The sequence below is a fragment of the Alexandromys fortis genome, unplaced genomic scaffold (genome assembly GCF_014885135.2).
Source record: "Alexandromys fortis isolate MF-2015 unplaced genomic scaffold, M_Fortis_MF-2015_v1.1 scaffold_110, whole genome shotgun sequence".
Classification (NCBI taxonomy): domain Eukaryota; kingdom Metazoa; phylum Chordata; class Mammalia; order Rodentia; family Cricetidae; genus Alexandromys; species Alexandromys fortis.
The window spans coordinates 153,294-168,518 of NW_026068014.1; positions in this window are offsets into that span (position 1 = coordinate 153,294).

Sequence of the window (15,225 nt, forward strand, 5' to 3'; positions counted from 1 at the left end):
GGCAGATGCAATTACATGGCTGATAGTTGTAAATTAGCCACCGAGTTTAGTTGTTTCTCACCCTAAAAAAAGGTAAGATCCAAGCATCAAGCATAATCAACGAAAGAAAAGGTGATTCACCTTTATTTATATTTTCCATTATTTTAGTAGGAATATTAACCTTAATTTATTTTGAGTCAGCTCTGCCACTGACTACAGGTGTCACCCCAGAAGGCCAGACTTTTCTTTGAACCTTAAATTTTCACCTATAAAGAGAAGACTAATGCTTGCTTGGTCTGTGTCAACTCACAGTGGGTATCATTTCTACTGAGCCGAGAATGTGCTTAACACAAGCACATGCATGCAAGACCACACACATATAAGCACATGCACTCATACACACACACACACGCACACACACACATTCTTCCTGCTGTTCTGTATCTGCTCAAATGAAGCAGAGTCCCCATATTTCACTCATTTCCCCCGTTGCCATAAATAATGGTAGCTGTGTGTCCCCAAAGAAGGTTGATCATGAGAATATCAGCAGTGCAAGAAAGAACAAATACCAAATTTTTACTCTGCTATGCACCAATGATACCATCCAGTTTCTGTGACTATTCAGCACCTAGCAGCTGAAGTGACTGCTGACAGTGGGGCTGGGGAAACTGTTATGGGACTCCTAGGAAGATTAGACAAGTGAGGAGTGACTCACCCCAGACATGATATAAAACACATACCAGAAATGACATGTAACTCAAAGATCTACAATAAAAAATACTCTCCTTTTTAAAAAATGCAAACATCAAATTTAGAAAATATTTGTTTCAGAAATAATGTTGCTTGCTATGTAGATGTTTTGCCTATAGCTAAGAAAGTCTTGAACCAAGAGAAAGCAATTAACCCCTAAAAGTCTGCCCATCACAAGTGCATATATACCATGTTTCTGTCACTGGTTCACGGTGATAAAGCATAGCAGAAGCACTGTGCAGTGCGGTCTTATTCTTCAAAGAAGGAAACACAGAGAAGAGAGCCGGAAAGTTGTTTACTCACTTTTGACTTTGCCTTTAGTTTGTAGGGGAAATATTCCCCCCGTTGAGAGAAAACTTGCAAAAGCTCCCGTGTTTTGATGTATGGTATCTGAACTCCAAAGAGAATGTCAGCTTTGTGGAAAGCGATCTAACAGAAGTCCTCCTGGAATTTGAGCAAGCCTAGAAAAAGATAACCACCGCGGGAGGGTGCTTCTTTAGAAATGAAATGTTTCTGAGAACAAACAGGAAAACGTTCCGTACTGGCTTATTCAGGTTCTATGTTGGTAGCTGACTACTAATTTCTGTGTTCCTAACAATCTCAAGACGATCAAAATGTCTCCCCATTCAAATATGTAGAGACAAAATTAACTGTTTAACTCTGACTCCTGAAATAAAATTAAATTTTTGACCTGTTTGAATGTATGAAATATAAAACAAAAAAGGATTTCTATTATTAATTTATTTTTTAAAAAAAAGGGGGCACACACAATCCTTTAAATGTTTATAATGGAAAAAATCTAAGCTTAGTATAGAAATACAGACACTTAATATTAACATTGATAAATTCAGTTATTACATTGTCAATGGAAAGTAACATTTAGCCAGAACATTCTATTGCAAATTTCTTTTGATAATATTTACTAAATTTAATGATATTAACAGCATAGATATCTACAGTAAAAATGCTTAGGTATAATAAGCTCTTTTCATTAAAAACTGTGCTTATTTAAAAATTCATTAACTAAAAATGAAATGCTTGATTGAATAATTTTATACAACTTCCTATTATCCCAATTAAAAATATCATTGTACAAGGAAGTACTTTTCTATAAAAGAGTTTTGATATAGAAAAAGCATCAGTAGAATAGTCCATGAACCTTAAGTCTTAGACATCTTAATGTCTGTCAGCTGGTGGGTTAAAAGACATTATTCATGACTGCTTTATAGTGAAATATTATTCAGTTGACAAATAAGTTACCACTGGCACCAGTAGAGTGAAGGCACCAGATAAAACACATCACCTATTTCATGATTTCAATTTGTAGGAAATTATTTGAACATGTGAATCTTCTAAGAAAGGGGTAATAAACAATACAATGTAGGTGAAACTGCAGGAGTATTTAGGAACTTTAAGGAAATGTGAAAATGTTAAAAAAAATAATTTTAGTGGTATGTATCCAATTTGTAAATTCACTTAGAAATCATTGTTTTTGCATACAAAATGACATGAAAAATAAGCTTCAGTAGCATTAGAAAGATGTTCCATTTAATTGAAATATTACAGCTCCAAGGAACTTTTTTTTTAAAACAAATTACACACAAACAATTGGATGATGAGGAAACAGGTGGATCTGGAAAACAAAACGTCTATCAAATATATTAATAATGGAAAGTGCAAATTAAAATTACTCGCAGGGGATTTACTCTCAAGCCTCTGGAGACCCTGTTAGAAAAGGGAAAGATTCCAGTCAAAAGGAAACTGTGAGGGGTTTTATTCCTCCTCCGAGGAAAGAGTATTTACATTATCCCATGCAAGATACAGAATGGAGAAGGAATCACGCAATCCTCTCTTGGCCAGAGGAGGGAATGTGCTACTCTGTGAAGCCTTAACGCACTGAGACTCTACAGGTGTCCTGGGAACTTATTCTGAGTGAAGGCTTGAGTGGGTGTTATATTGGAAACAGCCAGACAAAACTGGGCTGTAGAAGCTTCCACGCAGTCACTGGCCAGGTGTTTTCACAACCAATCTGCTTTGTTAGTTCACTGGTCAAAGATATTGTGACATAAATAACAGCAATTGAAAGCATATAACACTTTCCCATATTAGATATCTCACAGGTGTGTTTTTCAGGAGCAAATTCAAGATCAGCTGCATGATCAGCTTTCAATCTACAGCAACGAAGCTAAAGTGGCACCACAGGAATCCTCATGTAAAACAAAAACATCACCTCAAGAGGTTCATGTATGAGAGTGTCTAAACCCCAGGAAGAATTCTGTCTTAATTAATTGAGATACATGGGAAGCAAGTCATGATAGCAATAAAAAGCTGCTTGGATCACTGTTTCATTAAACTTTTGGGTTTAATGATTCTCTTATTTTTTTTTTATTTTTGCCAGTGTTACTGGTGTTGTGGGAGGCTGCTCATTCATTTCCAGCTGCTTAGACCTGAAATAATCACTCAGAAACTATATTATTTGCAATACTGTTTGGCCAATAGCTTAAGAATATTGCTAGCTAGCTCTTACATCTAGAATTAACCCATTTCCATTATTTTATATTTTACTATGAGGGTTGTGGCCTACTGGCAAGGGTAGCATCTCGTGTTTTTCCACTCTGGTGGTTATGTGGCGTCTCTCAACACTGTCTTTTCTCCTAGCATTTAGTTTAGTTTGTCCTGCCTAGCTCTACTTTGCCCTATCACAGACCAAGTCAATGTCTTTATTCATTAACAAATAAAATCAACACATATACAGAAGGACCTCCCATACCTTTTTCCCTTTTCTGTTTAAATAAAAAGGAAGGCTTATGACTTTAACATAGTAAAATTACATATAGCAAAACAGGTATCAAGCAAGAATTACAGTTACAATATTTATACCTGCTTTATTTGTTATCATAACTATGGAAAACCATAACTATAACTATCTATTCTTAGTCAAAAACCCAACAAAGGCTCCATCAAAGACCCCAGAAGGACATAGTATTACTTAAGTAAACAGAAAGTGCTTTGTAACAACTTCCAAACTCTAGAATTGACCAAGACATCTTGCTGCATAGACAGTCACCCAAAGTTCTTCTGTATTGTTAGGTTACTCACCTTCATCCTACAGCCCATAGTATCCAGCAGACTTTTTCATGAAATAGGAAATTTCAAAGACAGTTACACCTATATTGGCAGTTTCTCATTCACTTTCTTCTGTGTCCTGCTGAATGTCTGACAGACTCTTTCATGAAACAGCAACCGTGAAGGACTGCCTCACCTTCTTTAGGCAACTCTAGCAGTTATTTTTCTGTGGGTCTTGCAAGTCCAGTCAAGAAGTTCAGGGAAGATAAGTTTCTTGCCCAAATGGCTAACCATTACATTATATGTAATTTTACTTTGTTGAAGATAAAGCCTTCCTTTTCATTTAAACAGAAAAAGGAAGTGATGTGGGATTCCCTTCTGTATTCTGTGAATATCAGTGGTTAATAATGGAACTGCTTTGGGCCTATAGCAGAGTTATAGGGAAAGAGAGCTAAGTGGGAAAAATTAAACTGATTGCTGGGAGAAAGAAGGCAGAGTCAGAGAGAAGCCTTGGCACTGCTGGAGACAGATACATTCAAAATTTGCTGGTTGGCCACAACCTTATGGTGATGCACAGAATAATGGAGATGGGTTAAATTAATATGTAATAGTGAGCCAGTAAGAAGGTAAAACTAATGGGCCAAGCAGTGATTTAAATAATACAGATTCTGTGTGATTATTTCCAGGTAAAGTGGCTGGAATGAACAAATGGCTCCTCCACTACAACTTTTAAATGAGCTTGGTTTTATGTTTTTTTTAAAAAAAAAACATTTACTTCTTTTTATAACTATCTATATTCTTTTTCTTCTCTCTCTGTAGCCTACATATGCTTATCCAACACTGTGACCCATTTAGAGGTCTGCTTTATCTGAACCTGTCTTTATTGTGTATCTGTAATTATTCTCTCACCAGAAGCACCTTTTATATGCTAAGCAGGTGTGGCTAGGGCCACCATGGCCCTGCCTGTTTGCTCCATTCAGTCCAACATGGAGGAAGCGTGTTTACTGCCTCTGAGACTGCCCACTGGGAACTATCTTCATCACCTCAACTCTGGGAAGCACTGTGTGCATCATATAAACACATTTTATTTGAGTAAAAGCTAAATCTGCTATGCAGCACACTGCATGGCCTGGAAATATATCTGTGTATGGAGGCAGAAATCAGCCATGCTCTTGTGCTTGAGTACATCTAGTAGATCTGATTCTGCTGCCTGCCCATGTGGGGAGTGCTAAGCCATGGGCATGGTCTCAGCTAGTTTCCTATTGACCACGAGTGGGCACATAAGCATTAGGAACCAAAGTGGGTGGTGGGCATCAGCCCCAAACGTTTCAGACTATCTTGATAAACCAGTTTTGTTGGGAGAAGATTTTATCACGAGGGCTCTGGCTAACATCTTTCTCCTCTGGTGGCTATAGGGCATCTATCGACTTCACTTTTTTTTTATTGAAAAAATTTCTGCCTCCTCCCTGCCTCCCATTTCCCTCCCCCTCCCCTCACTCATTTCCCCCTCCCTCTCCAGTCTGAAGAGCAGTCAGGGTTCCCTGCCCTGTGGGAAGTCCAAGGTCCTCCCCCTTCCATCCAGGTCTAGGAAGGCAAGCATCCAAACAGGCTAGGTTCCTTCAAAGCCAGTAAATGCAGTGGGATCAAAACCCAGTGCCATTGTTTTTGGCTTCTCATCAGCCTTCATTGTCCGCCGTGTTCAGAGAGTCCGATTTTATTTCATGCTTTTTCAGTCCCAGTCCAGCTGGCCTTGGTGATCTATTGGGAGCTCGACTTCACTTTTTTTCTGAACATTCAATTTAGTTTTCTCCACCTAGCTCTACTCTGTCTTATCACAGGTCAAGGTAGTTTCTTTTTTAATTAACCAATAAAAGAAACACATACACAAAGGGCCTCCCTCGCCGTACTGGGGGCAGGGTGGAGTGGGGTGAGGGTAAGGGGAGATGGGGAGAGAAAAGTGAAAAAAGGAGGATGGGGAGAACTTGGGGGAATGCGACGGTTGGGATGGAGGAAGGGTGGATTGGGAGCAGGGAAGTATATATCTTAATTAAGGGAGCCATTTTATGGTTGGCAAGAAACTTGACTCTAGAGGGGTTCCCAGGTGTCCATGGAGATGTCCCCAGCTAGTTCCTTGGGCAGCTTGGGAGAGGGAGCCTGAAATGGCTCTATCCTATAGCCATACTGATGAATATCTTGCATATTACCATAGAAACTTCATCTGGCGATGGATGGAGCTAGAGACAGAGACCCACAATGGAGCACTGGACTGAGTTCCCTATGTCCAAATGAGGAGCAGAAGGAGAGAGAACATGAGCAATGAAGTCAGGACCATGAGGCGTGCGCCCATCCACTCAGATAGTGGGGCTGATCTATTGGGAGCTCACCAAGGTCAGCTGGACTGGGACTGAAAAAGCATGGGATCAAACCGGACTCTCTCTAGGTGGCTGTCAATGAGGGCTGACTGAGAAGCCAAAAAAAATGGCACTGGGTTTTGATTTTACTGCATGTACTGGCTTTGTGGGAGCCTAGTCTGTTTGGATGCTCACCTTCTTAGACCTGGATGGAGGGGGGAGGACCTTGGACTTCTCACAGGGCAGGGAACCCTGACTGCTCTTTGGACTGGAGAGGGAGAGGGAGGAGGAGGGAAATAGGAGGAGGGGAGGAGGTGGACATTTTTAATAAAAATTTAAAATAAAAAATTAAAAAAGAATACTAATGCAAAATTATCAATAAACTCTAATAAATTAGTCTTTATTTGGAGGTACAGTTTTTGTTCAGGATAAAAATCATTGAGCTCCCCTTTCAATAATGACTATGTATGTGAGTATTCTGTGTATGGGTTTTATAATTTTATGCATATGAATGCAGCACCTACAGAGACCAGGGGAGAGTATTAGATCTGCAAGTCTGGACATAAAGGTATTTGTGTGCTGCATGATGTGAGTGCTCAGAACTGAACAGAGATGTTCTGTACTATGTAAATGTTGCTAACCACTGAACCATCTCTACAAGATAAAATGAACCCAGTCACAAAGCTTACTCTCAGGAAAACACTGGGATTGTTACATCTTTGAAATACAATACATTTAAACTTCAGCAACATGTGGTAAATCTTTTGAGCAAGGGTATTACAAGTGCCTGACATTCTAGCAAAAGAGTTTGGGTACTTTAAATTTACATGCATTCAACTTTATTGATTTTTAAAACTAAATTTTGGTTTTGGCAACTGAGATTTGTGAAAATTTATAATAATTGTAATGTTATTATATTTTTATTATATTTACTCTTGAATTCCCATAATTGCTTTGTTGTTCATAATTGAATCCAGGTTCTCACGAGAAACTAATAACTAAGTTGTACACTGAACTGTAAGCCAAGTCTTCTTTAATTGACATTTTAAAAAAACATTTCAATACACACAGGAATATACTTTATCAAAAATAAATTTTACTTATTTATAAGGCCAATTTATTTCTGATATCAAGACAAAAAATAAAATTACAGATTAATCTCATTTTGAGCAGAGGTGAAAACAATTTGATAAAATACTAAATAGTTCAATTTAGTGTCACATTAAAAGCATAATGCCTTTTTGGTTTTTTTTTTTAAATTAATTGAAGATTTTCTCTCATACAATTTAGCCCAACCACAGTTTTTACTAATTTAATGTTAAAATAATTTTACTGATTTAGTGTTTAAAATTAAAAGGAAGTAATTATATATAGCAGAATTTAAGGTGATATTTGTAGTTTTGCAAGTATAAGTAGAAAAACTTTTCTAAAATCTGAATAGCATGGAATTAGCTAAAACCATGACCATATTAATACTGTGCAATATATTATATAATTACATGGTTTTGCCCCTTTCTATTATATAATTAAATATTTAAACTAAGTCTACAGAAAAATAATATTAAAATTAGCATTTGATATTTTAATTGATATTTTCTGGATCTTGTCTGAGAAGCTTATCATAAATATTTTATGTTAGCATGAATATTGTTTCCTGGTTTTGTTACTCAAAAATATTATACTAATGCTAAGAAAAATGCGGAAGATGATTTAACTCTGAAATCATTATTAGAACTGAAAATATAACCTTCAGGTAGCTGTGCAGATGTTTCAGTCATTATAAGCCCTGGTTCCCAGCACCAACCACACCACCTGTTACTCCAATTCCGAAGGATCCGTCTCCCTCTTCTGCATTTCTCAAATACACATGCTGTACAGATAGATACATGTACACACTCACATGTACACATAATACAAAAGTAAAAAATCCCATTGACATTAAGTGATATTAATGACCAGGGGTTGTTAACTCCGGTCACTTTTTTAGTAGTAGAGTTCGTGAGCATCCCTTCTTTGAGTTGCGCTGGTGATGGGTCTCTAGATGTCTGAGTTATTGTGGTCGTTGTTGGACTCCTTGGTTAGAGATTTTCCTTCTATTACTTTCTGTAAGGCTGGATTTGTGGCTACGTATTGTTTAAATTTGTTTTTATCCTGGAAAATTTTGTTTTCTCCATTTATAGCGAATGAAAGCTTGGCTGGGTATAGTAGTCTGGCCTTGCATCCATAGTCTCTTAGTTTTTGCAGGACATCTATCCAGGACCTTCTGGCTTTCATGGTTTCCATAGAGAAGTCAGGTGTAAGTCTGATAGGTTTACCTTTGTAAGTAACTTAGCCTTTTTCCTTTGCGGCTCTTAATATTCTTTCTTTTTTCTGTATGCTTTGTGTTTTGATTATTATATGGCGAGGGGATTTTTTTTTTGATCCAGCCTATTCGGTGTTCTGTATGCTTCTTGAACCTTCATAGGTACATCTTTCTTTAGGTTGGAAAAGTTTTCTTCTATAATTTTATTAAATATATTTTCTGGACCGTTGAGCTGAACTTCTTCTCCTTCTTCTACCCCAATTATTCTTAGGTTTGGTCTTTTTATTGTGTCCCAAATTTCCTGAATGTTTTGTGATGAGAATTTGTTGGTTTTGCTGTTTTCTTTGATCAGTGTGTTTATTTTCTCTATGGTATCTTCAGTGTCTGATATTCTTTCTTCTATCTCTTGTATTCTGTTGGTAGTACTTGTCTCTGTAGTTCCTGTTCGTTTACCCAGATTTTCCATCTCCAACCTTCTCTCGGTTTGTGTTTTCTTCATTATTTCCATTTCATTCTTCAAGTCTTGAACCGCTTCCCTTACCTGTTTGATTGCTTTTTTTTTGTTTCTCTTGGTTTTCTTGGGTATCTTTGAGCGATTTATTCATTTCCTCTACCTTTTTGTTTGTAATCTCTAATTGTTTATGGCAGTTTTTCACCTCCTGTTTAAGGTCTTCTATTATTTAAAGCTTATTTTCGTACACAGATATCATACATACTGACTACCCTTACCTCAACCTCCTCTTGCCCAATCATTGTCCAGATGAACTGGAAAACAAACAAACATAAAGGCTATAAATGGAAAAGAACATATTAAAAAAAGATACTGGATCCACAAAAGTAAAACTGGGTATATATTCATGAGATCTTTGAGAGTTAACCACTCTGGAAAAGGTAAAGATGGCAAGTCCATCTGGTACACTTAAAGAGCTAGACAGTATTTGAACAATGTACACAGCTGTAGGAGACATGGAGTGGTGCTGCTCACATCACTAAGAAGCTTCTTTTTGCCTGCTCTTGCACATATATGGACATGCATACACTCATGCAGTTCCCCACACTCACATATACATACGCAAGTACACATGAAAATGGAAAATATTAACCAATATTAGTATAGATCACAAATTTAGACCAAAGAAAGATTTGCCTCAAAACCAGATATAGTCACAATAATAAACTAAGACACTATTCAAGATGATGCCATCCATTGCAAGATGGTACTAATGTCTCTAAAAACAAAGACTGAGCAAGACAAGAGGAGCAATGCAGTAACAACACACATATATCCACATTTTAATGACCTCTGCATCATTTCTCACATCCTACTACCTACCCTGCTTGAGTTCTTGTCCTGACTTCTTTCCATGATGAACTACGGTGTAGAACTATAAGCCAATTTCCTCTACAAATCACTTTTAGTCATGTAGCTTCATCACAACAATAATAATTATTTTTAAGACACAACCTGACCTCGTTTCAAAATATACTTCACCAAATATGGCCCAAGTTGATTTTTCTATTCATCCTTGGTCTTTCTTTTTCTCTTTCAAAAATGAGATAAAATAATAGAAAAACATATCTTTGATATTTAAAATAATGAAAGCAAGGTCTATGTGTATTTACCTGTTGTCTCTAAATACACTTCATTAGAAATAAAAAGTACCACCGAGCCAAAGGAGAAATAAAAATAGCTTTGAAATGACACCCATAATTAGATTCAGTGGAAAAATTTATTAGTATCTACCTAAATTTAATATTTAGCTCCCTTCTAATGTGCAGAAATAATTTGTATTTTTATAGCTCATGAATAAATAATTTTCCTCCTTAGAGGAATCACTTAATTCATCAATTAACATTTCATCTATTATTTTCCTAAAATGTGGGAAAATTGAGTAGTGTTAATTAGCAACTACTTCACTTTCATTTAATATAATAAAACACAACTTAAATGCAATAATTTGTGTTTGTAAAAGCACATACCTACATTATAAAACTTTTAAATTTTAAAAAATATATTCTATATAAACTCCACACCTATGATTATTAATACATTTAATTATAGCTATAATTTTAAGAGCATTTCTCCTTTGAGATTGCAATTATTAGATAAATTTCATTAATGGTAAACAAACTCTGTAGAAAGAATAACAAGCCAGTTGCAACAGAGATTCCAAGCAAGGACTGACTGCCTAACATCCAATGGAAACCAGTATTAAGACACTAGATTACACAAAAAGGAACTGGTGTTTATTCAGTCATATGGCAAGGAAATTGAGCAGGAAGTTAAGACAAACTAACAGGAAATTTTAGAGGAAGGCACAGAGAAGAAATTGTGTGCAGATTTGATGGTGAGAACTCACCCGTATGATTCAGTGAAAAAGCATATTTTCCCTTAACAAGAATGATACAGTTTCGCATTGTCTTCCAACCACTGAAGAAAGTAAGTTGTAGCCATCAGAATATTAGTATTGTTGCTAATTGTATTTGAGGATTTTTACTTGAGGGATATTTATTTATTATATATCTGATACAGACTCTTGCTATGCAGCCCCTGCTGGCTTTGAACTTTCAATATTCCAACCATGCTGAGTAGATAACCAGTGGACAAAGTTAATACTTGTTAAAACTACCTGGTACCTGCATTTTAAATACTCTGCTTTCTGTCTAAAATATCCTTCCACTCATTACTGAGTTTATATTTCAAATTGTCGACTGAAGGCCAACTGAAGATTTTCAATTCTCCCTTCTATCCTCCAAATCCAGCCCTCTTTTGAACCCACCGCTAGGTAGGAAACTACCTGCTACAGCCTCAAACTCCTTCCTTCCCCCTCACTGGTAGAACACATAGATCTTCCTCTTCAGTCTTGCCCCTGTCTCATCACTTTATCCTCATCCCACACTCCTGTAGGCACTGTTTGCACTCCTAGAGGCCACTCTGTCCAGGGAAGAGGGTAGAGCAACTGTGGACAAGTGTGCGAATGTGAGTCTGATTCTTCTGTCTTCTCTTTGGATTTTAAAATTGTTTGTTCTGTTTGTTTTGTCCAATTCTGCTACATTAGTTTCTGATTTATATTATTACATTTTATCTTAGTATGCATTTTTAATTTTAATATTGTACCATAGACTTCTGTTTTCTTTATTTATTTATTTATTTATTTATTTATTTATTTATTTATTAAAGATTTCTGTCTCTTCCCCACCGCCGTCTCCCCTTTCCCTCCCCCTCCCCCAATCAAGTCTCCCTCCCTCGTCAGCCCAAAGAGCAGTCAGGGTTCCCTGCCCTGTGGGAAGTCCAAGGGCCACCCACCTCCATCCAGGTCTAGTAAGGTGAGCATCCACGAAACTGCCTAGGCTCCCACGAAACCAATAGGTACAGTAGGATCAAAAACCCATTGCCATTGTTCTTGAGGTCTCAGTAATCCTCATTGTCCACTATGTTCAGCGAGACCGGTTTTAACCCGGGCTTTTTCAGACCCAGGCCAGTTGGCCTTGGTGAGTTCCCAATAGAACATCCTGTTTTCTAATGAGAAATGAAAAGTGGGTGGATTAAGATGGGATAGGAAGTGGGGAGGAGATGGAAGAAGGAGGGGAGAGGAAAGCCATAATCATGACTGTTTTCAATAACAGGAAAAAAATGATTTCTAGGCTTCAAGACATTTTATTTATCCTCATTTTCTTTGTTTGTTTGACACCATTCCTAATTTTTGTCTAAATTACAACTCTAGTCTTTTCACTATACCCACAGCCTCCAAAATAGCTCCTTAGGTCCCATTTTAATATTTATAGCAGAATGCTCCAAGTTCTAATAAATTCATGCCCTTAGAACTTTTCTGTCTTTTAAAGTCTAGACTTTACTTTTTTCAAGTATTAACCGTAATGCATCCTTGAAAAGTAGAAACTGGTTGTGCCAACTTGAATCCCCTTTCCAACTGGCAAAAGATGAGTAAACATTGAACTTCTTAGTAAAATTTCTCACTGATTTCTGGAAAATAAACTTGACTGAAGCATTTTAAATACTTAGATTTGTGCCATTGATAGTTTCAGCATGCAGTGTTTAAAGTATGTTCTTCAAATTATTAAACAATTTAAAAATTTGCTAACAGAAATCAAAACTGATTATTCAGTAGTATGAGTTGTTTGTACAACTAGCCACGCATGGTGCCATTTCCAGTAGGGAAGGACACAAATAAATAAATGAATTTGATTAGACTAAAGTAAATTAAGATGTTCAATTAAAAAGCACAGTGATTCCATAAAGATAAACTTTCTTGTCAATAAGAAGTAAAATTAATGATTGGGGAAACTAGTGACTCAAAAGGAATAGCTTTAGAACAGGCTCAGTACTCTTGAGTTAATTAAGGGGGTTGACACTGACCAGATGGCTGATGAAGGAAAAATTGCAAACCAATGGTTTCATTGAGATTATGTGAGTCTCACTGAATGTGTACATCTAAGAGGACAGTACAGGCATCAATACTGCAGCTTCAGAATGCTGCATGAGCAACTTGACCAACATACCTGTAAGTATTCTGCTGGGAAACTTTGATTTTGATCATTGATTGTCAATCTTGTACATCTACAAGAAATCCTTAAGAATGGAGACATGCTTCTATGTCTCTATCACTCTGTATGTTTTTGTTTGTTTGTTTGACATTTATATATGATCCCAAGATTCTACCCATTTCTTTGAACTTCCTATATACTATTTGAAAATATTCTGTTTTACTTCCTATATAATGTTTCAAGAGTAAGGGCTTAAATATATGTAATCATACATATATTGAATATAACCAATAAAAACAGGTTACTATTCTAAGAAGTTTGATTACAGAGGTATTTTGTTAGAAGTTAACTCATAAAAAGCAGTTCTGTAGACGAGACTGATACATCATATATATTTTTGTGCTGTTTGGGTTTATTTTGGTTGTTGTTTGTTTGTCTTTAGTTTTTTAAATAATTTTATGATACAAATACTAGTTTTCAACCCTAATAAGAATTCAACTAAGATGTAAGCTGTGGGACACACTTGTTTAGGATTTTTGTGATATGTTATTTGAAATAGGAAAACATACTCTAAAGGTAGGCAATAGCCTCTGGGCAGATGATAGCAGGACCTTGAAAGGAAAATGATTTGTCTTTCTGTCTCACTGGTAAGTGTCTTGATGTTTTGTTGTTATTTCTGCTGCTGCTGCCTCCTTTGTTGTTACCTTTGCTACTGCTGCTGCTGCTAATATCAGAACCTAATATTTCCAGTTTCATTGTGCACTGAAGGTTAGTGGTTGTCCAGGAATTCTCTAGCCCTTATATAGCTAGTCATGTCTGTTGTAGCATCAGAATCAAAGAATAATTATCTACAAGGTCTCAGCACCACCAATTTCACATGAAAATTATCCACTGCCAGATTACCCAGACTGTATGGTGTAAAACATTCATATAAGTACCCCTGATTATTTTCCTATATAGAACCTAGCTAATACAAATTTTCATCTCCTAACCATTGGGTCAAGCTTCCAGAGTCTAGTAGAAGAAAGGAAGAAACAGTAATATGAGCAGATGGGTCAAGACTATGATGGAAAAACCCACAGACACAGCTGTCCTGAGTTACTGGGAGCTCACTGACTCTGGACTGTAAGATGGGGAACCTGCATAGGACAGAACTAGGTTCTCTGAATGTGGTTATTAGTTGTGTGACTTGGGCAGTTTGTGCTGCCACTGGCAGTGAGACCAGATTTACCCCTAGTGCATGAATGAAGCTCCATGCATAGGGCCAACATGGGTCCTCACCAGGCCGTCTGAGTATATAGTATAGCTTCCAGTTTAATGTTTTGTGGGATTCCTGAGTATGTGAAAAGTGAGTGTCTGGCAATTGGGCTCTTCTGTTTCTTTGTCCTGAACAACATTGAAGTAATAGTTTTTAATATTATTATATGTTATTTTGTTAATTTTTAATAATAAAAATGAATGAAAATCTAGCCACTGCAATAAGGGATGATATCTGAACTGTCATTTATGCTTACTAGGAAAGGAAAAAAGAAAAACTCAGGATTTCCAATGGAGTGACAATGAATATATCAACCATTTCAGGGTAGGCCACAGTTCAAGAGGATTTAACCAAATTATAATATACTCCACATTTTGTGTATGTGCTTTTGTTTGGTTACAGTTAGATGGTATTTTTTTTCTTTGTGGGTGTTGTTTATTTATTTTTTCTTGGTTTCAGGAGTTAATGTTGTTATATTGTGTTTTACAAAATGATTTAAAGTTATATGGCTAGAGGGGGATGATCTAGAAGGACTTCAGAGAGGGGAAGGATATGATCCATATATATTGCTTAAAATAATAAAAATATATGGATCATACCCTTCCCCTCTCTGAAGTCCTTCTAGATTGACTCTAGAGGGGCTAGCAGGTGTCCAGGGAGATGTCCCCAGCTAGTACGTTGGGCAACTGAGGAGAGGGACCTGAAATGACCCTATCCTACAGCCATACTGATGAATATCTGGCATATCACCTTAGCACCTTCATCTGGCCATAGAAGGAGATAGAAAGACCCACATTGGAGCACCAGACTGAGCTCCCAAGGTCCAAATGAGGAGCAGAAGGAGGGAGAACATGAGCAAGGAAGTCAGGACCGCGAGGGGTGCACCCACCCACTGTGACATGGGGCTGATCTATTGGTAGCTCACTAAGGCCAGCTGGACTGGGACTGAATAAGCATGGGATAAAACTGGGCTCTCTGAATATGGCGGAAAATGAAGGCTGATGAGAAGCCAAGGA